General features: G+C 36.8%; 1 protein-coding gene and 1 pseudogene across 4 annotated transcripts in view; both read right to left on the bottom strand.

Moving 5' to 3' along the window:
• Nucleotides 1-24,987, bottom strand: part of MACROD2 (mono-ADP ribosylhydrolase 2) — a 2,106,080-nt gene that overhangs the window by 1,609,540 nt on the left and 471,553 nt on the right. The gene's annotated exons all lie outside the window — the stretch shown is intronic.
• LOC109458412 (ras suppressor protein 1) lies at nucleotides 17,587-19,067 on the bottom strand (annotated as a pseudogene).

The following is a 24,987-nucleotide window of genomic DNA, read 5'->3' as shown; positions in this document are numbered from 1 at the left end:
TCTTAAGGGGAATGGTTTTAGCTTTTCCCCATTGAGTATGATGTTAGCTGTGGGTTTATCATATATGGCCTTTATTATGTTGAGATATGATCCCTCTATTCCCACTTTCTTAAGGGTTTTTATCATAAATGGCTGCTGGATTTTGTCAAATGCTTTTTCTGCATCTATTGATATGATCATATGATTTTTATTTTTCATTTTGTTAATGTGGTGTATCACATTAATTGATTTGTGGATGTTGAACCACCCTTGCATACCAGGGATGAATCCCACTTAATCATGGTGTGTGATCTCTTTTAATGTATTGCTGAATTATGTTCGCTAATATTTTGTTGAGGTTTTTTTGCATCTATGTTCATTAGAGATATCGGCCTGTAGTTTCCTTTATTTTGGTATTTTTGTCTGATTTTGGGATCAGCGTGATAGTGTCCTCATAAAAAGTGTTTGGGAGTCTTCCCTCCTTCTAGATTTCTTGGAAGAGCTTGAGAATAGGTGATAATTCTTTGTTGAATGTTTTGTAAAATTCACCTGTAAAGCCATCTGGTCCAGGGCTTTTCTTTGTTGGGACATTATTGATTACTGACTCAATTTCCCTGGTGGTAATCAGTCTATTCAGGTTTTCTGTTTCTTCTTAAGTTAGTCTTGGAAGGTTGTATGCTTCTAGAAAATTATCCATTTCTTCCAGATTGTCAAATTTGTTGGCATATAGTTGCTCATAGTAATTTCTTAAAATTTATTGTATTTCTGTGGTATCTGTTGTTACTTCTCCTCTTTCATTTCTGATTTTATTGATTTGGGTCCTCTCTCCTTTTTTTTTAATGAGTCTGGCTAAAGGTTTGTCAATTTTGTTTATCTTCTCTAAAAACCAACTCTTGGATTCATTTAATCTTTTTGTATTATTTTTCTGGTTTCTATTTCATTTATTTCCGCTCTGATCTTTATTATCTCTTTCCTTGTACTCCCTTTGGGCTTACTTTGCTGTTCTTTTTCCAGATCCCTTAAGTATGAAGATAAATTGTTGATTAGTGATGTTTCTTGTTTCTTTAGGTAGGCCTGCAATGCTATGAATTTCCCTCTTAGGACTGCTTTTGCTGCATCCCATAGATTTTGGGTCATCGTGTTTTCATTTTCATTTGTCTCGAGATATCTTTTGATTTCTTCCTTGATCTCATGGTTGGCCCATTCATTATTTAGTAACATGTTATTCAGCCTCCATGAATTGATGTGTCTTCCAGTTTGTGTGTGTGTGTGTGTTTTCCTGTAGTTCATTTCTAATTTCATAGCACTGTGGTCAGAGAAGACAATTGCCATGATTTGAATTTTCTTAAATGTATCAAGACTTGTTTTGTGGCCTAACATGTGGTCTATCTTGGAAAATGTTCCATGTGCACTTGAGAAGAACGTGTGTTCTGCAGCTTTGGGGTGAAATGCTCTGAAAATATCGATTAAATCCAAGTGGTCCAATGTGTCATTTAAGGCCGTTGTTTCCATATTGATTTTCTGCCTGGAAGACCTGTCCCTTGTTGTCAGAGGTGTGTTGAAGTCCCCTACTATAATAGTGTTACTGTTGATCTATGTCTTTATGTCAGTCAATATCTGTTTTATATAGTTAGGTTCTCCTATGTTGGGTGCATAGATGTTTACTAGGGTTATGTCTTCTTCTCAGATCGATCCCTTTATTATTATATAGTGCCCATCTTTGTCTTTTAATATATTCTTCATTTTAAAGTCTATTTTGTCAGATGTAAGTATTGCAACTTCAGCTTTTTTATCATTTCCATTTGCATGAAATATCTTACTCCAACCCTTCACTTTCAGCCTGTGTGTGTCTTTTGATCTGAGGTGAGTCTCTTGTATACAGCACATACAGGGTCTTGCTTTCTTATCCACTCAGCCACCCTCTGTCTCTTGATTGGAGCATTTAATCCATTTACATTTAAAGTGATTATTGATAGGTACATAGTTACTGCCATTTTTTAAATTTGTAGTTAGATTGTTTTCATCTTTCTTCTGTTTACAGCAGTCCTTTTATTATTTTCTGCAATGCTGGCTTGGTGGTAATAAATTGCTTCAGCTTATCCTTTTCTGAGAAGCTCTTTATCTCTCCTTCAATTATAAATGATAGCCTTGCTGGATAAAGCAGTCTAGGTTGTAGGCCTTTGTTTTCCATCACTTTGAGTATCTCCTGCCACTCCCTCCTGGCCTGCAATGTTTTTGTAGAAAAGTCATTTGATAATCTCATAGGAGTTCCCTTGTTTGTAACCCTCTGTCTTTCCTTGATGCTTTTAGGATTCTCTCTTTGTCTTTAACCTTTGCCATTTTAACTATATGTGTCTTGGTGTGGACTTGTTTAGGTTTATCCTGGTTGGAACTCTCTGCACTTCCTGGGCTTGAATGCCGGTTTCCTTTACCAGGTTCGGGAAGTTTTCGGACATTATTACTTCAAATATGTTCTCAATCCTTTGCTTCCTCTCTTCACCTTCTGTTATCCCTATGATGCGTATGTTGTTGCCCTTGATGTTATCCCAGAGGTCTCTTAAACCATCTTCATTGTTTTTTATTCTTTTTGCTTTTTGTTGTTCTGTTTGGGTGATCTCTGCTAACTTGTCTTCTAGGTCGCTGATTCGATCCTCTGCTGCATCTAACCTGCTAGTAATTCCTTCAAGTGAGTTCTTTATTTCAGTAATTGTATTCTTTAGTTCTAACTGGTTGTTCATGATGATTTCTCTATCCTTCTTTATGTTGTCACTAAGCTCCTTAAACATTCTTATCATCAGTGTTCTGAACTCTGTCTCTGATAGGTTGGTTACCTCTATTTCATTTGGTTCCATTTCTGGAGGTTTCCTCTGTTCTTTTATTTGGGACATGTTTCTTTGTTTCCCCATTCTGGCTGACTCTCTGTGTTTGCTTCGATGTATTAGGTAGTTCCCCTAGGGTTCTTAGTTTTTGCTGGATTATCTTATGTAGTATGTGTCCTTTATATTTGACTTGCACCACTTCCTTCTTCTCCTCTGCGTGTGCTCCAAAGGTGACTCTTGTGTTGTGTATATTGTCCTGTTAAAGTTGATCTCTAATTGCTTTTAGCTTGTGAGTAGGTAGAGTTGACTCCCAGGCTGAGTAGTTATGGGACTTGGCTCTGCCCACAGCAGGATGTTCTACTGCATGAGAGTTGACCACTTAAATGAAGTTTGGCCTCTATGAGCTCTTGTGCCTGTAGAGAATTCCCTTTCGGTGTGTCACTTGTAGGTCAAACCCGGTAGTACTCTGGTTTGGTCTGGAGTTGGCCTCTGGGTGTGTTGAATCTTGTGCCTCTTAAGCTGGGCCCTGGTGTAGAGTAATTTCAGAACAAAGGAAATCACCAAGCACAACAACAACAAAGAAAACAAATACATTCACATGTAAAAACAACCAATAACCCACACTCAACACAGGCAAAGATATCAAAGATATAAAAACAAAACAAAACAAAAAAAAGCAGCGCCAGCCTTGGCTTAAGCCCACCAAGTAATCTCCAGGTTGTTCTCTGCTGTACCAAAGAGTCCACTGTGTATTGTGCAGGCAGAGCTGGTCACCTGGTATCCAGAGTGACCTTCGCATTGCTGATTTAGATGAGTGGGGCTGAGGGGTCTGGATGGTAGTTTCTACAAAGTCAGTGCAGTTTCTGCTGTTGCCTGCATATATGAGCATTGAGAGTATCACCACCAGCCCTGTGCCCAGTTCTCCCGAGTCTTAGGGCACTTCTGTGTGTGTGTGTGTGTGTGTGTGTGTGTGTGTGTTTGGCGGTCGGGAGATTTCTGAACTGTTGAAAGCCAGAGCTGTGTCTGCTGCCTACTGCTGATCCCTGAGTGTGTCTCAGCAGTTGTAATTGTCCTGTCCTAGGCAGGCCAGAAAGGGTGGGGGCTGGGGATGGAGGGACCTTCTCTCTCCCAGCCCAGCCATGTCATACTCTTCCCCCAGGCCAGAAAAGGTGGTGGCTGGGGGTGGAAGAGTCTCTTCTCTCCCAGCCCAGCAAAAATCACACTCTTCCCAGCCTCTTCCCTGGGTCAGAGCTGCACGCTGGTCTTTCCAGAACCTGAGCACTATGGCTCCTCTGTAATCTGATACTACTCCTCAGTTCAGGGGCCAGTTTAACTCTCTGGAAGGGCGGGGGTAAGATTGGGAGATTGGAGGGAGGGACCCAGGTTTGGAGTTTGTGTCGTTTGTCCGACCTAAGGCCCAGAGCTGAGGTTACTGCCTCACATGCTGGATATACTGTCCCCTCGGCAGGAGAGATCAACTTTGGACGCAGACCTGCAGTATTTTTGCTTGGACCTTTATTTCCTACTGTGCAATTACAGGTCACATTCAGAGTCTCCTTGGGGATAAGGCATAGATATTTAAAAGAGAAGCTCCATAAATTTTTCCTTTGTATAATTTAAAAAAGTTTTTTTTTTTTCCTTTAACACAAGTAGATAAGTTATGCAAGCATTATACTACAGTTACTATATAATTAGGTAGATATATAGACATATCCTGACAGCAGTAAATTACTTCCTAACTCTAAAATATTTGTTTTTAGATATGAATATGTGTTTCTCAGCATTTATGTCCTGTTTAGGTAGCCAAACAATGTAGGAGAGCTTATAAAAATCCAGAATCTACCAAGGAATGTCCACTTCTGAAAAGAGGACTCTCATTGTCTTTTAGTTTTTTAATTATTTTACAATGATTTATTCCTATTTTTGTGTATAATTTACCTATCTAAACATTTCCTGACAGAATGTATTAAACTTTATATTTTGTTCCAAAAAGTTAACTATGAAAAAAAAAGTAATGTAAAATAATATTTACCAATTATAAAACTACATTTAAATATATAATCCCCCAAAATCAAAAACAAAATGGAAACAAATGAATTTAAATGAATATCCAGTTGAAAGCGCGAACACACAGAAAGACTAACTTTTAGAGATATATAGTGAGGTCAGATTTGGAGAAAGAATTCATACACTAAAAGAAGCATAAAAGACATGCCAACCAAGCATTATATCAATTTTATTTGTATCCCAATTCAAGCAAATATATTGTAAAAATAAACTTATAAGATAGAATCACATGAACATTAACTTGACATGTGACAATATTAAGGAATTCTTTTAGGTTCAAAAGTTATATTTTTGCTCATATATCTGAAAATGTCTTTATTTTTATCTCACTATTGAATGATAGTTATTGTAGGTAAAGAATGACAGGTTGACATAATTGCCCTCAGATCGCCTTCATTGCATTTTAGTATATGTTAATTTGGCTGTCAGTCTTATAATTGTTTCTTTGTAGAAAATTATTTCTGGTGTCATAAATTCTTGTCTTTCTGTTTTATGTTCTACAGTTTGATGATAATGAGTCTACTTCTTGATTTAATATAATTTTTCCTGTCCAGGAATCAGTATGTCCATTCTATGGGATAGTTTATATCTTTGGCAATTGTGAAAATCATTAGCTGTTATCTCTTCAAAGATTGCCTTTCTATCTGTTACTTTCTGGAATTCCCACTGTATATATGTATTGGATATTCTCCCTCTACTTGCCTTATCTCTATCCCTCCCTTTTACATATACCATTTATTTATATCTCTACAATGCATTCTAGGTAATTTCCTACAGGGTTGTCTTCCAGGTCACTAATTTTCTCTTCAGTTATGTCTAAAATGATGTTATAGTCCATTATAGAATTTTATTATTATTATTATTAGATATAGGTGTACAAAACAACATAGTGATTAGATATTTACACATCTCATGAAGTGATAACCGCAACAAGCCTACTACCCATCTGACACCATATGTAGCAATTATTATACAATACCATTGACTATATTCCCTATGCTGTACTTTACATCCCGTGACTTTATATATATATAATTATAGTTGACGTTTAATGTTATTTGATATTACTTTCAAATGTACAGTGTACTGGTTAGGCATTTGTATAATTTATGAAGTGATCTCCCCAATAAGTCTAGTACCCTTCTGATACTATACATAGTTTTTACAATATTATTATTGACTATATTTCCCATACTGTATTTAATATCCTGTAACTATTTTGTAACTACCAAGTTGTACTTCCTAATCCCATCACCTTTCTCACCCATTCCCTAACTTCCCTCCCATCTAGCAACCATCAGTTTGTTCTACGTATCTAAGAGTCTATTTCTGTTTTATTTGTTCATTTATTCTGTCCTTTAGATTCCACACACAAGTGAAATCATATGGTATTTGTCTCAGTCTTTCACTTACCATAATACTCCCTAGGTCCATCCATGTTGTTGCAAATAGTAAGATTTAATTCTTTTTTATGACAGAGTAATAGTCCACTGTATAAATGTATGACAATTTATCCAATCATTTATTGATGGGCATTTCAGTTGTTTCCATATTTGGTTATTGTGAATAGCACTGCAATAAATACAGGGGTGTCTATATCTTTCAAATTAGTGTTCGAACTGGATTTCTTCTGACAAATACCCAAGAGTGGAATTGTGGGGTCATAAGGTAGTCCTACTTATAATTTTTTGAGGACCTCCATACTGTTTTCCATAGTGGCTGCAGAAATTTGCACTCCCACTAATAGTGCACAAGGGTTCCCTTTTCTTCACATCCTTGCAAGCACTTGTTGCTTGTTGATTTATTTATTATTAAAATCATTGGGATGAATTAGTCAGTAAATATACAGGTTTCAAATGTACATTTCTATAAAACATCAACTATATATCGCATTGTGTGTTCACCATCCAGAGTCAGTTCTCCTTTCCTCACCATATATTTGACCCCTTTCCCTCTTCTACCACACTCTTCCCCTCGTACCCTCGGGTAATCACTAAATTGTTGTCTGTGTCTATGAGTTTTTGTTTCTTTGTTTGTTTGTCTTGTTTGTTTGTTCCTTTCAGTTTCATATCCCACATATGAGTGAAGTTATATGGTTCTTGACTTTTTCTGTCTGACTTATTTTGCTTAGCATGATAATCTCAAGATCCATCCATGTTGTCCCAAATTGCAGTATTTCATCTTTTCCTATGGCCGAGTAATATTCCATTGTATATATGTACCACAACTTCTTTATCTAATCATCTATCAAAGGACACTTTGGTTGTTTCCATATCTTGGCCACCATAAATAATGCTGCAATGAACATTAGGTATGTATATCTTTATGGATAAAGGTTTTCAGATTTTTGAAGTAGAGGGATTTCTGGGTCATATGGTAATTCCATTTTTAATTTTTTGAGGAACCTCCATACTGGTTTCCATAGTGGCTATATCAGTTTACATACCCACAGCAGTATATGAGGGTTCCTTTTTCTCCACAGCCTCTCCAATACTTGTTATTACTTGTCTTATTGGTAATAGTCATTCTAACAGGGCTGAGGTAGTATCCTACTGTGGTTTTGATTTGTATTTCCCTAATAGCTAGTGAAGTTGAGCATTTTTTCATATGTCTGTTGGTCATGTGTATGTCTTCTTGGGAGAAGTTTCTGTTCAGGTCCTTTGCCCATTTTTTAATTGAATTGTTTGTTGTTCGTTTTTGTTGATATATATATATATATATATATATATATATATATATATATATATATATATATATATATATATGAGATATTAGCACCAGAGCTGTTTGCAAATATCTTCTCCCATTCGATTGATTGCCTCTTTGTTTTGCTGATGTTTTCTTTTGCTGTGCAGAAGCTTTTTAGTTTTATATAGCCAATTCATTTATTTTTGCTTTTACTTCCCTTGCCTTTGAAGTCAAATTAATAAAATCCTCTCTGAATGGAAGGTCCATAAGTTTAGTATCTATGCTTTCTTCTATGCAATTTATTTTTTCAGGTCTTATGTTTAGGTCTTTGATCCATTTTTAGTTCATTTTGGTATATAGTGACAGATAGCAGTCTAGTTTCATTCTTTTGCACTTGGCTTTCCAATTATCCCACTACCATTTATTGAAGATGCTGTATTATATGCTGATCCCTCAGGCAGTATTACTGGGGCCACAGAAAGTGCATCTGCAAACTCAATCCTCCCCTATTCCAAGACTGCAGTGAACTTTGGGCTGGATCCAGCAGCCCCATCTCTGCACCTCTCCCTTCCCTCCTCACCTGTTGGCCCCCATTTACCCACCTTCAGATGTTTCAATGCTTGGATCTCTCAAATATGTTTGTGTGTTGTGCAAGGAATTCTTTGTTACATTATAGCTGTTTAACTTGTTGTAACTTAAAGGAAATAAATTAAGAGGCATCCCTCATGCTGCCATGTTTCTAACATCACCTGTTTGCTGATATATTGATGATCACCATTCTGACAGGTGTGAGATGATATCTCATTGTGGTTTTTATTTGCATTTCTCTGATGAGTAGTGATGTTGAGCATCTTTTCACATGTCTATTGGCCATCTGTATGTCCTCTTTGGACAAATGTCTATTAAGGTCCTCAGTCTATTTTTTTAATTAGATTGTGGGGTTTTTTTGTTTGTTTGTTTTTGGTGTTGAGTTGTATGAATTTTTAAATAAATTTTGGATATTTACCCCTTATCAGATGTATCACTGGCAAATATCTTCTCCCACTCAGTAGGCTATCATTTTGTTTTGTTGATGGTTTCCTTTTATGTGCAAAAACTTGTTTGGTTTGATGTAATCCTATTTGTTTATTTTTCTTTTTGTTTCCCTTACCTGAGGAAATATATCAGTAAAAGTATTACGAAGGGTAATGTCTGAGAGTTTACTGCCTATATTTTCTACTAGAAATTTTACAGTTTCAGATCTTATTAATACATTTCAATCTTTAATCCATTTGTGTTTGTTCTCATACATGACATAAGAAGATGGTCGAGTTTTAGGTTTTTGTGTGTATCTGTCCAGTTTTCCCAGCACCATTTATTGAACATACTGTATTTACCCCCAATTGAAATTCTTGCTTCCTTTGTCATAGATTAAAAGTCCACATAGGCATAGATTCATTTTTGGGCTCTCTATTCTGTTCCACTCATCTATGAGTCTGTTTTTAATGCCAATACCATGCTGTTTCAATTAATATGGCCTGTAGTATAATTTGATATTGGTAGCATGACACCTCAGCTTTGTACTTCTTTCTCAGAATTGCCATGGCTACTCTGATTACTTTATGGTTCTTATAAATTTTATTTTTTTCATATAAATTTTGGGATTGTATGTTGTAGTTCTGTGAAAATACCATTGTTATTTTGATAGGAGTTATACTGAGTCTATATATTGCTTTGGGTATTATGGACATTTTAACTGTATTAATTCTTCCTATCCATGACTATTATATATGTTTACATTTATTTCTATCTTCTTTAATTTCTCTTTTCAATGTCTTATAATTTTCTGAGTACAGGGTTTTCAGTTGTTTGGTTAAATTTATTCATAGTTTGTTGTTGTTGAAATTGTAAATAGAATTGTTTTCTTAATTTCTCTTTCTGACAGTTCATTATTGGTGTATAAAAATTTTAATTTTTTATCCTGCTGCTTTACTAAAATCCTTTATCAGTTGCAATAGTTTTTGGTGGAATATTTGGGTTTCCCAAAAATAGTATCATGTCATCTGCAAATAATGACAGTTTTATTTCCTCCTTTCCCTTTTGGATGCTTTTTATGTCTCTTTATTGTCTGATTGCTGTGGCTAGGACTTCCAGTATTATGTTGAATAAAAATGGTGAAAATCAACATCCCTATCTTCAGGAGAATGCTTTCAGTTGTTCCCTATTAAGTATGATGTTAGCTGTGAGTTTGTCATATATGACATTTATTATGTTGAGATATGTTTCCTCTATTCCCAATTTACTGAGAGTTTTTATCACAGATGGATGCTGGATTTTGTCAAATGGTTTTTCTGCATCTATTGAAATGATCACGATTTTCATTTTTTATTTTGTTTATGTGGTGTATCACATTGACTTGCTGGTATTGAACCAACCTTGCATACCAGAAATGGATCCCACTTAATTGTGGTGTATATTTTAATGTATTGCTGAATTGGGTTTGCTAATGTTTTGTTGAAGATTTCTGCATCTATGTTCATCAGGGATATCGGCCTATAATTTTCATTATTATTATTATTATTATTATTATTTTATTTTTATGTTTTGTAATGTCTTTGGTTTTGGAATCAGGGTAATGGTTGCTTCATAAAATGAGGTTAGGAGCCTTCCCTCCTCTTGAATTTTTGGAATAGCTTATGAACAATAACTGTTAATTCTATTTTGAATGTTTGGTAAAATTCATATGTGAAGCCATCTGGTCCAGGACTTTCGTTTGTTGGTAGCTTGTTGATTACTGACTTGACTTCACTAGTAGTAATTGATAGATTCAGATTTTCTGTTTCTTCTTGATTCAGCCTAGGAAGACTGTATGCCTCTAGGAATTTATCCCTTTCTTCCAGACTGTACAATTTCTTCCAGAATTTTTTTTTTGTAGTTTTGTGGTGTGTGTTGTCAGTTCTTCTCTTTCATTTCTGATTTTATTTATTTGGGTCTCTTCTATTTTTTTCTTAATGAGTCTGGTTAAAGGTTTAACAGTTTTTCTTTTCTTAAAAAAACACACAAAAAACCACCTCTTGGTTTCATTGATCTTTTGCAATGTTTTTTTCACCTTTATTTCATTTATTTCCATTCTGATTTGTATTATTCCCTTCACTGTACTCACTTTGGGCATTGTTTGCTGTTCTTTATCTAGTTCCTTTAAATATAAGTTAGATTATTTATTTGAGATTTTAATTGTTTTTTGAGGTAGGACTGCATTGCTATAAATTTCACTCCTAGGACTGCTGCTTTTGCTGTATCCCATAGATTTTATGTCATTGTGTTTTCATTTTTGTTTGTCTTAAGGTATCTTCTGATTTCTTCCTTGATCTCATTGTTGACCCTTTCATTATTTTGTAGCATGTTATTTAGCCTCCATGTATTTGTGTTTTTCAATTTTTTTCTTCATTTCTAGTTTCATACCACTTTGGTCACAGAAAATACTTGATATGATTTCAATCATCTTAAATTTATTGAGACTTGGTTTGTGGCCTAACATATGGTCTGTCTTGAAAATGGTCCTGTGTACTTGAAAAGAATGTATATTCTGCTGCTTTGGGGTGAAATGTTCTAAAAATATCAATTAAATCCATCTGACCTAGTGTGTCATTTAAGGCCACTGTTTCTATGTTGATTTTCTGTCTGGAAGATCTGTTCATTGTTGTGAGTGGGATGCTAAAGTCCCCTACTATGATTGTGTTACTGTTATTTCTGCCTTTACATCAGTCAATATCTGTTTTATATATTTAGGTGTTCCTATGTTAGGTGCATAGATGTTTACTAGGGTTATGTCTTCTTGCTGGATTAATCCCTTTATCATTATGTAATGTCCCTTCTTTGCCTCTTATTATAGTCTTTATTTTAAAGTCTATTTTGTCTGGTGTAAGTATTGCTAACCCAGCTTTATTGTCATTTCCATTTGCATGAAATATCTTTTTCCATCCCTTTACTTTCATTCTGTGTGTCTTTGGATTTAAGTGGGTCTCTTTTAAAACCAGCAATTGTATGGGTCTTGTGTTCCCGTCCATTCGGCTACCCTATGTATTTTGACTGGAACATTTAATCCATTTACATTTAAAGTGATTATTATTGATAAATACATAGTTATTGCCCTTTTATTAATATTTTTTATTTTGTTTTTGTTTTTGTTTTTGTTTTTTTGTGTTGCCCCTCTTCTTAAAGAAGTCCTTGTAACATTTCTTGTAATACTGGCTTGATGGTAATGAATTCCTTTAGCTTTATTTGGCTGGGAAACTCTATCTCTTCTTGAAATTTAAATAATAGCCTTGCTCGGTCAAGTAGTCTTCATTGTAGGCCCTGTTTTTCATCACCTTGTATATTTCCTGCAATGGCTTTCTGGCCTGCAAAGTTTCTGTTGAAAAATCAGCTGATAGATTTATGGGAGTTCCCTTGTAAGTAACTAGTCGTCTTTTTCTTGCTGCTTTTAGGATTCTCTCTTTGTCTTTAATCTTTGCCATTTTAATTATAATGTGTCTTGGTGTGGGCTTATTTCGATCCATCTTGTTTGGGACTCTCTGTACTTACTGGGCTTGTATTTCCTTTGACAGCTTAAGAAAGTTTTCTGTCATCATTTCTTCAAACAGATTCTCAATCCCTTTTTCCCTCTTTTCTCCTGGTATTCCATTGATGAAAATGTTGTTATGCTTAATGTTGTCCCAGAGACACCTTAAACTACATTTTTTTTAAATTATTTTTTTCTTTATGTTGTTCTGATTGGGTGTTCCCTGTCATCTTATCTTATAAATTACTGATTCAGTTCTCTGCTTCATCTAATTTGTTGTTGTTTCCTTCTTGTGTATTCTTCATTTCAGTCATTGTATTATTTATTTCTCACTGGTTCTTTTTTTATGGTTTCTATGTCCTTCTTTATGCTTACTGTCTGTTTTTTGAAATTCTCACTAAGTTCCTTAATCATTCTTATAACCAGTGTTTTAAACTCTGTCTCTGGTAGGTTGGTTGCCTTCATTTCATTTAGTTCTTTTTCTGGAGGTTTCTCCTGGTCTTTTATTTGGGACGTGTTTCTTGTTTCTTTATGCTGGCTGCCTCTATGTTTCCTTCTATGTATTAAGTAGATTTTCTGTGTTTCTCAGTCTTTGCCAGGTGGCCTTATGTGCTATGTGTCAAGCATGGTCCAGTGGCTCATTCTCCCTGATCACCTGTGCATGTGTTCTGGGAGTGTTCCTTGTGTGTGTTGTGTGTACAAGTATTGCCCTGTTGTACTTGAGCCTTAATTGTTTTGGCACATCTGTGGGTGGGATTGACTCCCAGAATGACTCTTTGTGGGGATTGGCTATTCTCACACTGTATGAGCTGCTGTGTGGGGGGTGACCCCTCACAGGGGGATTTACCCCATTGGCTTTTCTGCCTGCTGAGACCACCCTTTAAGTGTGCCACTTGTGGAGTTAACTGAGTAGTGCTCTGGTGTGGTCTGAAGCTGGCCTCTGGATGTTTCTTGGTAGGGGTTCCCATGCAGGCCATTTTTAGCCTTGCCTGTAGCCAGGTCTCGTCACAGCTGGTAGGAGCTCCTACCTAGTAGGAGCTACAGAACTATACGTAGTTGGCTGCTGCCTGTGCTGGACATTGAGGCATGTGGGGATGGCCTAGCTGTGAACCGAGGTTGGCTGCCACCAGTATTGGGTCTGGGGCAGCTTAGCATAATTCCCTGGGCCCCCAGGTCTGTTGCCACCTGCCAGCTGCCAATAAGTTTCAGCCATTGAAAGACCCTCCTTAAGTGTTCAGACTTGGCTGGTTGACCCAGTATTGCGAGAGTCCTGGTGATAGAGCACTAGCTGGGTGGGGCGAGGTCCCAGTACATCATGCGGTGTGGTTGGTGGATTTTACAAGTTAATGCAGATTCAGTTTTTGCGCAAGTGCCGAGCCCGTGGCCACTTCATAAAACGACCTTAGAACACTGCGGCCAGCCACTGCTTGCCTTGGGCCTGCAGATTACTGTGAGATCCCCAAGAGAGGCTGCAGCTCAAGTTGTGGCTGACTGCCTGCCACTGAAAGTTCCCCAGGCTGCTGCAGGCTACCCACTGCTATAAATACACTTCCACAGTTTGTGGGGTAGGGCTGGCTGCGCAGGGGCCAAGAGTGCCCTCAGTGATGCAACACTAGCTATGTGGGACAGGGCAGAGACCCAGGGCTTCACCAATGTGGTATGCACACTCAGGTTTTACCAAACCAATGCATTCACAGATTTGCCCCTTTTGGGGGAGGGATCAACATAGAATAGATGGTGCTCCGCTATACGCTAGACATGAGGCTCCACACAGGGATGATGGCAGCTCTCCCTTTAGCCCTTGCACTGAAGCCACACAACTCAGTATTTCCCCGTATGTCTTTGGGGAAGACCTCTCAAGTTGCTGCTCCTCCACCAGAGCCCAGGTTAGTGTTTACAAGTAAGTGAATCTGTGTGTCAGCCCTATAAGAGGATGTCTGATTTTCCAGCTGCCTTCCATCTCACCGGGATGGATTAGACAGACAGAGTCCTCGCTGATTTTCACAGCCAGATGTTGTGGGGACTCATTTTCCCAGCACAGGACCGCTGGGCTGGGGTTCCTGTTGTGTTACTCCCTCTTCAGGGGTAACCTCTGCCACTGAGGTGTCCCTCACAGTGTTCTACCACTACCTTTGGGTTTGGAGTCAGTGCATTTCACATCTCTGTCCCTCATATCAGTCTCTATGTAGCCTCTTCTTTTTATCCTTATTTATAGGGGTTCTGCTCAGCTAGTTTTCAGATGATTCTTGAGGTTGACTGTTCTATAATTTAGTTGTAATTTTGATGTGTTCTTGGGAGGCAGCAGGCATAGAGTTTACCCAATTCTTGGACCTTCTCCCTATTATAGATTTTTTCAACTTCAAAGTCCATATTTTTCATTCCTAGAATTTCTATTTGTTTCTTTTTCACATCTGCCTTTTTTTTGACCATGGTATTTTATCATTTTTATACATAGTATGTTAAACATATTTATTGGTATTTTCTATTCTCTTTCAGGATGCTATCTAGCTATCTTAGGTTCCTATGAGTCTAATCTTAATGTCTATTGTGACTTTTGCATATTTGGTGTGCATTTTGGATGGATTCCTCCTTTTTTAAGTAATAATGCACTATCTTTTAGATTTATGGAAAAAATTGTGAACATTGTACATAGAGTTACCACATATTAGGTTGGTGCAAAAGTAATTGTGATTTTTGCAGTTATTTTTAACCTTTTAAACCGTAATTAGTTTTACACCAACCTAATACTTCACATCCAGTTTCTCCTATTACTGACATCTTAAATGAATATAGTACATTTGTTATTATTAATGAACCAATATTGACATATTATTAACTAACATCCATAATTTATTCATATTTCCTTAGTTTTACAAAATATTTTCTCATGTCCCAAGATACCATCCAGGACATGATGTTACATTAGTTGACATGTCTCTTTAGGCTCCTCTTGATTGTGAGAGTTTCTCAATTTTGCTACTTTTTGTTGAAATTGATAGTTTCGAGGTATACTGATCAGATATTTATAGAATACCTCTCTATTGGAATTTCTCTAATACTTTACTCATGATTAGATCAGACTGTCACTGTTTTGAGAGGGTAATGACAGAGGAAATAACAGTGGCATTTTCATTACATCAGATCAAAGGTACAGACTATCAACATGATTTATCATTGTTAGTCGTGACTTTGATTACATGGCTGAGGTAATCTTCATCAGCCTTTTCCACTGTAAAGTTCTTCATGTGTTTTATAATATATGATAATGAAATAATTTTGGCAGGGCTTTTTCTTTTCTGAGAATAATACCCAGTGGTCTAAGTGTTAGAAACTTACCTCCAGAGTGATTTTGAATTTGCCTCTGATAGAAGCCCTTAGGACCAACTTTTATGTTAATTTCTTGTGTTTGGGATTCTCAGACACATAGGTAGTATAAATCTAAGTACCAAACAAAGATGTTGTAGGCTTGGGATGCTGACTTTTTAGGGGAATCTTTCTTATAGTTTCCTTGAGTCAGTGGGTAATTTTTTTTTCCAAGTCCATTCTTCCACTCACACTGTAACAATGTGAGGATCTTGGTTTAGGTGAGAATCTAAGCTTTAACCTCCTAAGTTATGCAATCTTATCTCTTATCTCAAATGAGAATTAGCTCCCATAGCCCCACCACCATCTATACTAACACAAAGACACATACAATATATAGTTTCTATTACAGTTTTGGTTTACTTCAGGTTTTCAATACTCCCTTATTTATGTCACCCAATGATTTCTTTTTCTTTCATGTAAGCTGACTGATGTACTTAAATTAATTTTTATTAAATTTTACCCACCATATGTGAGTTTGTTGTAGGAGTTTCTGGTTTCCTCAGTCTACCACATATTTAGAATCTAGAGTCTTTCTTTTAGTCCTGTTGGGTCTTTCTCCCCCCAATAATACATGTATGAAAAATTATTTCCCATGTTATCTGTTCTGCAATGATATCACTGTTTTATTCAAAAATTTGTAAGTCTCTGGATTAAGAAACTGGTACACTTATACAATGGAGTATTACTTGGTTATAAAGAAAAACGAAATCTTACCATTTGCAAAAATATGGAGATATGGATGGACCTAGAGAACATTATACTAAGTGAAATAAGTCAGTTGAAGAAAGACAAATACTATATGATCTCACTTACATGTGGAATCTAAAGAACTGAACAAATGAACAAAGTAAACAGACATAGTCTTAGAGCTATAATGGTTGCTAGATAGGAGGGGGGTGGGGATGATGGAGAAGGGGAAGGGATTAGACAGCATAAATTGGTAACTACAATATTGCCAAGGGGAAATGAAAGACAGTTTGGGAAATATACTCAATAATGTAAAGATTTTGTAGGGTGTCAGATGGGCAATGTCTTATTAGGGAGACCACCTCATGGATGGTGTAGATACTTGACCACTGCACTGTATACCTGAAGCTAAAGCTGAATAATATTGCATGTCAACTATAATTTTATATATATATTTAAAATGGTAAAATTATATCAACTATAATTTCATATATATATATATATATATGGATGTGGAGTACAGCATAGAGAATAGAGTCAATGAAATTGTAATAGGTATATATGATGCCAGAGGGACAATAGATTGGCAGAGGTGCAATAGATTGGGGAGGGGTGGATATCCCTTTGTGAGGGGTGAAATGTCTATTACATTGTTTTGTACATTTGAAACTAATAATAATTAAAAAAATGTAAAGCCTGGAAAAAAATTTTTTGTAAGTCTCAATGGTTTATATTATTAATATGCAAAATAGTTATCACAATTAACAAAGAATATTTCTTCACATAACTCAATGAAACATTTAACAAAGATGAGATATATCACTTCACCGTAAGTGCAATTAAGATTTTAAAATAAGTTGAACTTCAGCCATGAAAACTTAAGAATTAATGCTTTTACTTTATTTTTCTTCTAAAGGTTGAACACGATGATTACCCAAAGGTTTTATGCCAGACCTACAAGCTAACAAAATGAAGCATATGTCAGAGAAGAGAACCAATTATCTTTAATAGCACACAAAATTATGAACCTAAAATGTGGTTATTTAAATGAAACATAAAATAGAGGTTATGATGTCAATGCCCACAATTCTATTTCTAAGTAACCTACCATTTTTATGTCTTAATATTTTAAATTAGAAGTGTATTACAAAATCAAATCATTGTTTTCAATAAAAAAACCTAAATCAAGTAAAATATTGACAGATTACTATCCATAATTCTTATTGTTGATTGTTTTTCACGCATGAGGAAGAAGAGTTCAACAGCTTAGCCAACCTACTTAAAAACTTTTCCTAAGACTTGTCCTTGCTCTTATTTTTTTTTTTTTGTAGTCAATAAATGATTTATATGTGACATTTTATACATTATTCACATTTGTCACTTTATTTAATCTTCATGATCTGGAAACTGAAAGAGATGTTCACAGGGGAAGTTTGGGGTAATAATTTGACATCAACAAATATGGACAAATGGTGTCCTATGGCTTAATCAAGAGCAAGGACCCCCTAGTCGAGGAAGTAAATTTAAAATAATAAATGGTAAAGTCTAGGATAAACAAACGAGGCTCTACATCATGGTCAGAATCACAGCTTCAATCTTGAAACAATGGTACTTTAAAAACGATGTCATGCAAAATCATGCACAGGATATCCAGACTCCCTTTCCACTGGACAATGTGTGACTTATTTGCGAGGACACAAACTCACCACGGCTTTTCTTGCTTCTGAACCTACCCAAATGTCCTCTCCCCAGCAATTCCTGACAAAATGTAACTTCATTCAATGTCACCTCTTCAAGAGAAGCCTGCCTGGACTTCCCCACTGAAAGTTGATCCCTGTGATCTTCGTCTATCACAGCGATTCCTTGTTTCGCAGTACTTATCACATGTAGTATTTTGTTGGCTTTGATTTTTCCTTTGGTCTCTCTAACTGCATTGTAAGCTGCTTGAACCAGAGGCCATAATGGTCTCGCTCAGTGTGCTGCCTGGCTCCAGCTCAAACGCCCCTTCTCTGTTCTTCTCCAAGCTCCTCTCCTAGCTCTGACTGCTGTGTCTGTCCTCCCACCACATAACCAAACTGGAATTATAACCAATCGTTTCCATTTCAGCTCATTAAATAGGATGCGGATTTTGTCTTACTCATTCTTCCTTCTCTGGTGTCTTGTACATGATAGGGATTCACTTCTCAAATGGGATGAGATTTGATCCCTCTAAAGGTATCTTTCACACAATCTAGTTCTGGGGGCAGAACGGTCAGGTGGTTTCCCCTGAATGTGGAGCTCCTTGAGCTGAGTAAGCTTCCCGATTTCCTTAGGCAGCAAGGTCAGGTCGTTATCCCTAAGGTTGAGTATCTGCAATTTTGTGAGCTTCCCAATATCTGGTGGCAGGATTTCAAAATCATTGTCACTTACTAGATAGAGTGGACACAGGATGGTCAGGTAGAAGTTTCCGGGAAGAGAATTTTCATTCAAGTTGTTGTAAGTCAAATGAAGGACCTCAAGAGCTGGGAGGTCGCCAAATCCTCGAGGCAAAGTGTTTAGTCTTTTCATGCCAAGATTCAGGTGCTTGAGTTTCTGAAGGCTGCTGATCTGTGTGGGCAGCTCCTCAATCTGGTTGTTAAAAGTTGAGCATTTCCAAATTCTTCAGTTCCGCTATGTTTGGTGGCACGGGTTGTTAGCGTGTTGAGGCTGAGGACCAGTTGTGTGATGTGGGATAAGAACAATAGCCCGTTGACATCCAGCATGTTGGAGATGTCACAGTCACTCATGTTCACTTCTGGCTGGTTCTTCTCCTGGTTCTCCTCCACCAACTTTTTCAGAGATTTGGACATGATCGTGGAGAGCAGCACCTAACAGGCTGGGTGTGAAAATGACAGGGTTTCACAGGGCACACTACCGTGGTGAGAGAGATGCTGTCGGACGGAGCCAGAAGCGCACTCAAACCAGGACTGTGCTCTGTCCTGGCGCTCGGCGCAGGCGCACTCTGTGCCACCCTCATTTGCACGCCTGGCCCGCACCCAACAGATCCTATTCTTAATGAATGTCAAATCTAATTAACTGGTATGTTAGCACTTTGAAGTTTGCCAATAGTTTTGAATAAAAAAATCAATAATGACAATAGTATTTCCTATTGAAATTTATAACTGGTTAAATACTTACAATATGACAAAATATAAATGAGATAGTCGTCTTTCACTTTCCATGTAATCCAAGGAATGAATGCAAATTTTCTGCATTTCATTTCCCCGTCTATACAAATAACATTATTGTCTTTAGCTCCCAAAATTCAAAGAACATAATGATAGTTTCAAATAAATTTATGAGATCCTGGCTATATAAACTTTTTAGAAATAAAAGTAATACAATGCTTAAAATAATTATTCTATAAATATGTATATGATCCTCAGGTTGCCTGCTGTAAGCATTTTTAAAGTTGTTTGTTTTTGTTTTTCATTTAGGGAACATCTAAAGATTTTTAAAAATTATCTTTCCAGAGCAAACTGGTCAAAACTGAATTATCTAAACATTACAAATCCAGAATGAGAGATAGTAATAACTCAAAATTAAAATCAAATACCTACTATATGTGGTAGAAGCTGCCAGGGATGTAAAAATGAGTAATAAACTCTCTGTTCTCTGTATTTAGGCTCATATGAGGGTTCAGTCAGCTATGGCTAGAATGAGAAAGGGCATTTAATCTGAACAGGGTTGCCCCTTTGACAAGGTTTTTAGATGAGACAGTTCTACTTAGAAGGGAGAATAGGTATGCAGTCAATATGATAAACAACTTTAAAATTTAGCTTTAGAACAGAGGAAGCATGATACCACAGTTAGAGGTGGAATAAACAAGGCATGTTATTGGAATGGCAATTCACACAGAGACATGGCCTGGATTTTACATCTCTCTCCTTCCTCCACCAAGAAGCATATGGAAGGCTAAATGACAAATGGCAGACAAGATTAGCACAACCAGGGGTGGGTCAAACTTCTAAAAATAGAACTAGACCAACTCATGTGGAATGAGAAAAAGATACACTATAAATCCAACTGGGGCAGGTAGCTGTAGATTTGGTACCTAGATTGACATGCAATTGAGGTAATCAGAACAGAAAGCAAGGCAGCGAGGAGCTTGTGTTGGTGATGACCACCAGATTTTGCCCTGGTTGCTCTGATGGAGATTGGCTGCCAACACACTAGCATCAGAGTCCCCATCTTCAAAATTCTAACACAGTTCAGTCCGTTTTAAGTGGCAGGCCTGAATGGTAAGAGGAAACTGTTTAACCAAGATTTTGATAACATGACTGCAGAAAAGTGAGAAGGATGATTGAAGCAGAGCAAGATACCTGTAAGATATCTATATCAAACTAGAGGCAATATAACTGAATGGGTCATTTCCTTCCGCTCCTCGCAAGTGCTACTCATCCTCCAAGATTGCTCCAGTATCACCTCTTCTGGGAAGCCTTCTCTGACCACTCCAAGATGTTAACTTCATCTTCTCTGTTTCATTTTTCTTATATTAAGAACCTTTCTATTTCTTAAGATATTAATATGCAAATAAATATTTATATCTCCAACTGCACCTAATTATAAGAATCTTTGCTAATTCAATGTTGACACTCGTATAGAAGAAATAATCAGTACATGATGTTGACTGAAAAAGAGAAAGAGGAAAGAAGATTAAAAGGAAGGAAAGAAAGAAAAAAGAGAGAGAAGGAGGGAGGGAAGAAGGGAAGGAGAGAGGACAAAGGTAGGTTGGTTCGGTATGTAACTGAATGTTGTTGGACCTGGCCTGGCTCCTGGTCCCTGCATCCCTCTTCCCCTTGCCTTCCTGACATCTGGGCCTCCTGATCTCCCCTAGCAGGCCTAACCGCCTGCAGTGCCCAGGATCAATCCCACTTGAGGAGGCCAAGATGTAAGCCTTATTTTCTATGGTTTAGCATCACATCCCTTCCTGCCACTCTGCTCCTAAGACAAATCAGGCCAGGGCTCCTGAGTTTTTCTTGCCATGCTTCTCTCGCTCAGGACTGATAGACTATTGCTACTCTCCAGGCCCATGGCTGGGACCCATCCAGCTGCTGAGCATTGCCTAACTCACTGCTAGACATGCTTGCCTGACTCTCTCTAGGGGCAATGCCCAAGGCTTTAATTGGCCTTGGTCCCTCACTGCTGACCAGTATCCTAGATTCTTCCTAACAACATACCAAAAGGCATGGCCAGACCTCAAGTGTTAACAAGAGTAAAACACTATGGGGATTTTGAGCAATGGAGTGATTGATATATGCCAGGAGAAAACTGTGAAGGGAGGGTGAGAGGGCACTCCACACTTCTTGAAAATGGCTATTATTAACAAGACAAGTAATAACAAGTGTTGGAGAAGTTGTAGAGAAAAAGGAACCTTTGTACACTGCTGGTGGGAATGTAAATTGGTACAGCCGCTACGGAAAACAGTACGGAGGTTCCTCAAAAAATTAAGAATAGAATTACCATAAGACCCAGCAAGCCTTTTTCTGGGTATCTACCCCCGAAATTTGAAAACATATATCCATAAATATATATGTACCCCTATGTTCACTTCAGCCTTATTCACAGTGGCCAAGACATGGAAACAACCAAAGTGTCCTTTAATAGATGATTAGATAAAGAAGATATGGTACACATATTACTCAGCCATAAGAAAAGATGAAATGTTGCCATTTGGGACAACATGGATGGATCTTGAAATTATCATGCTAAGCAAAGTAAGTCAGATAGGAAAAGTCGAGACCCATATGACTTCACTCATATGTGGGATATAAAACTGAAAGCAACAAATGAACATGACAAACAAATGAAAAATCATAGACACAGATAGCAGTTTAGTAGTTACCAGAGGGTGGTAGAAGAGGGTAAAGGGGGTCAAATATATGGTGATGGAAGGAGAACTGACTCTAGGTGGTGAACACACAATGCAATATATAGATAATATATTATAGAATTGTACACTTTAAACCTATATAATTTTACCAACCAATGTCATACCAATAAATTTAACAAAAATTTAAAAAATAAGTAATTTATGAAAGCATTCCCACTTCTGCACACTAAAAAAGCACTCATACTTGTTGCTTTTTATGTTAGGAATTCTTGGTAGCAACTCAATTTTTTGTATGAAAAGAATACTTTTCAGGATATTTTTTCTGCTTTCTAAAGAAGGAACAGATGCCTGATGCCCATTATATTGATATTAAACTAGCATATTAATTAAAAGATCCATGCAATGAAATTCCTTGGAATACCTGAAAGAACATGAGGACTTACAACTTGCTCAAATAATTCATCCAAACAGGGACCGTGAAAAGGACTGTGCTCATTGCCAAATCAATAATCAAAAGTGATACACAGAAGTTATTGAATTAGTGTATGTTAAATTAATGACTGGAGATACACTGATGGTATCTATTGTGTAACACCAAATAGTTTTATGATTCCACTGCTTTTGTAGAATGCATTTTGGCATCTCACACAAACTGCCTTAACATATATATATATATTAACATTAATAACAAAAAAATAGTAGGAATCCTCTCTGCAGACAGAACAGTCCAAACAGGAAAGGAGAGAGTTTAGAGAAGCAGTAACTAATAATCCCAGGCCACTGAACCTTGTTAATCTGAAGGTCCACATTAAGGAGCACAACAGCAAGAAGCCTTCAGAGATGGGGAAGGTCTGAATTTATGCTAGTTTCTTTCTCATTCTAGAAAAGTGGCCTTTCCATGCATTCCATCTGGGGGTGAGCATTTATTTAGTGGGAGTTGCTTACCCTTGGAGTTTTTAAAATTAACCTGCCACAGAATCACCACAAGGATATGGTATAGAATTATAGTATTGATACAAATATATGCTTTACATGTGTGTGTATGTATATACTGGGGGAGCCAAAAAAATGTATACAAATGGACACTTCGGTCAGCGTTGCTCAAACAGTAGTTCATGTAATCAGAAGTGTCTGGATGTTGATGGTAACCATTTTGAGACCTCTTGTAATTGCAGAAGTCAAATGTGACTTGTATTCATCTTTTGTTATCAGTGTATATTGAGTATAACAATTTTAATACAGTTTTTCCTTTCTTAAATGTGTAGACATTTTTTGGCACCCTCTGTATGTGTATACATGTGCACACACACACACACACACACACACATGATTAAAACAACAGTCCTACAAAGTTATAAAAAGCCAACCTTAAATTGCCACTCTGCCAGGAAATGCCATTTTAAATGTCTAACACTATGCCTCAAGCTGCAGCACTCAGGAACATTAACAGATTGGAAGAGGGAAAAAAATCCCATAAACAAAGTCTTGTTTGGTTCTATCAGCGGATTCCGGTCTTATGTTAATTATTGTACAACGAAAAGGAAAAGACATTATCTAAAGCAAGAGATTGTAAATTGTATTCCAGTCTACTAAGTAATTATCGGAAAGGAACTGAGGAATTAGCTCTTTAATTATTATTTTTTCTTTATAATTCTTCTTCTTGAGAAATTTAGGTCTGGCTGCAAACATTTTTTTATTATTATTACCTATATATTCTAAAAGTACAAAATCACTGGACTTTGTTCATATAAACATTCTTATTACAGACGAGTGAACATGTATTTAAAATACGGTGTGTTCTAAGAAGGAACCTCAAATACACAAAAAAAGGCATATGGATCTGGGCAGCAAATCCAAAGGTACAAGAAGACAATGCCATTCCATATACTTCAAATTATTAATTGAGCTTAAATTTTGTGAAAATAAGCCAAGGAAAGCATCATCCATATCTCAGCTGTATGTTTTCCTACCCTCTCATTAATTCTTCCTGGTGTAAACAAAGTCACCTACCTGTGCACAGAAAAAGCAAATCTGAAGAGCAAAGATATTTAAAATCACAAAGCAAAGGCAAAAAATCCCTAGAGTGTGAGTCAAGAGGCTGTCTTCACCCAGCCTTTGCCTTTATAAGCTGTGTATCCTGACGAAGTCACCAACTCTCCCTACATCTCAATACTATAATTCATTAAAGTAATATTAATAATAATAATACATAATAATGCTGATCGCATTTGAGCACCGTGGCAGAGATAGTGCTATATATTTAGCATATCATTTCCTCTTTCTCAGAACTCTAGAAGAATCCATTCTTCCCAGCCTTCCTTGTAGTTATGTTGGGGGTCACTTTCTGAATTCTGACCCATAAAACATATGCATAAGTGATGTAAGCCATTCCCAAGGTGGTCTCTAAATATATTCCACAGATCTTGAGCTGTCTCTTCCTGTTCTGTGAACCTTAGCTGCCACATATCACGTGGTGTGGCTACAAGATAAGGAAAGAGCCTGGGTCTCTGTGTCACCAACTGTATGAGAGCCTAAGTAGGAGACCCACCAATCCTACTCAGACTATGATGTGAGCAAGAAATAAGTCTTATTTTATTAAGCTGCTAAGGTGGTTTTGTTTTGGTTTGTTTTTTGTTTTGGTTTGTTTGTTTGTTTGTTTGTTTTTTACCACAGTATAATATAGGACTAATAAAAGGACTAAGTGAGAAAATAAAATGTACTTGTTTCACAGATCTGTATGCCATACAGCTATACAGGGTAGTATTGGTAGCAGTGATGGAAAGCTTGTAAAAAATTAATAGAAATTCTAAGGTCTTTAACATTATACCATTCCATAGGTAATATAAAGCCTTCCTGAAAGTAGTATCCAATCAATATAGAACAGCCACATATTTACTTAAGAAATTAGTATATGTATCTGCCTTTAACAAATCTAGAAAATATAAACAGAGATGATCCATTTCACCAAGCATTTTAATTGAAATGACTGC

This window comes from Rhinolophus sinicus, linkage group LG13, assembly GCF_036562045.2.
Source record: "Rhinolophus sinicus isolate RSC01 linkage group LG13, ASM3656204v1, whole genome shotgun sequence".
NCBI classification, from domain to species: domain Eukaryota; kingdom Metazoa; phylum Chordata; class Mammalia; order Chiroptera; family Rhinolophidae; genus Rhinolophus; species Rhinolophus sinicus.
This window is presented reverse-complemented; position numbering and strand designations above follow the sequence as displayed.